At 47.8% G+C, this 933-nt stretch overlaps 1 protein-coding gene across 1 annotated transcript in view; it reads right to left on the bottom strand.

Annotated features, from left to right (window-relative positions):
- Window positions 1-393: 393 nt before the first annotated feature.
- Window positions 394-933, bottom strand: part of Pde9a (phosphodiesterase 9A) — an 89,432-nt gene continuing 88,892 nt past the window's right edge. Inside the window, exon 19 of the mRNA XM_021221665.2 lies at window positions 394-628. The gene's annotated coding sequence lies outside the window, so the exon portion shown is untranslated. The remainder of the gene's footprint in view (window positions 629-933) is intronic.

Below are 933 nucleotides of genomic sequence, written 5' to 3'. Positions count from 1 at the left end.
CTCCCCCCTCCTCCCCTTCCTCCTCCTTCTTCTTCAGTTTTTAGAGACAGGGTTTCTCCATGTAGCCCTGGCTGTCCTGGAACTCACTCTGTAGACCAGGCTGGCCTTGAACTCAGAAATCCATCTGCCTCCCAAGCGCTATGATTAAAGGCATGCGTCACCACTGCCCCGTATTCCCCAGCTTCTGTACACATCCCTAATACCTTTCCTCTGTTTATAAACACAGGACAATGCACGCCCCTGTACTTGGGCACCGTTCTGACGTTTAATGTGGAATTCACATGATCCCTCACATCCCATCCCACGGTTCATCCACATGAAGATACATCCAAGGGAAAAACCAGAGTTCTTGGAAGCCCGAGTCTAAAACCCAAAGAAAAAAATACAGACCCATTTCTGTATAAGAATATATTATTTAAAAGACAGTTTAAAAATAAAAATTCTGTACAGCATTGTGAATTCTTGTTTTTATATCAGTGGACAAAACGGTTCTTAGAAAACATGGTCTGTGGCAGGTCATCAGGGGTCGTCTGGGCACGACCGTCCTTGTGTGGAAGATCCTGGGAAGCCCCGCTTGGCTCTGTCCACTCAGAGGCCACAGTTCATCTGCTCTAACTGGTACAGTCTTCTGGAAAAAGAGGAAGATGGCATGTTTTTCTCTGCTGGGCCTGGAGGGAGATGGCACAGCCACAGGCCCAAGTGGGGATTTGAGATGGTAATAACATACATGCAAGAAGAAAGCAGAAAACCTGGGCTGGGGAGTGCTAGGAGTCAGCTCTGCTCTTGCAGACAACCCAAGTTCTAGCCCCAGCAAGTACCTGTAACTCCAGTCCCAGGGTATACAATGCCCTCTCCTGTTCTCTATGGGTACCTGCACTCATGTGCACATGCCTGGACATGTGTGTGTGTGTATGCATGTATGTGTATGTATGT

The sequence above is a fragment of the Mus pahari genome, chromosome 21 (genome assembly GCF_900095145.1).
Source record: "Mus pahari chromosome 21, PAHARI_EIJ_v1.1, whole genome shotgun sequence".
Taxonomy (NCBI): Eukaryota; Metazoa; Chordata; class Mammalia; order Rodentia; family Muridae; genus Mus; species Mus pahari.
This window is presented reverse-complemented; position numbering and strand designations above follow the sequence as displayed.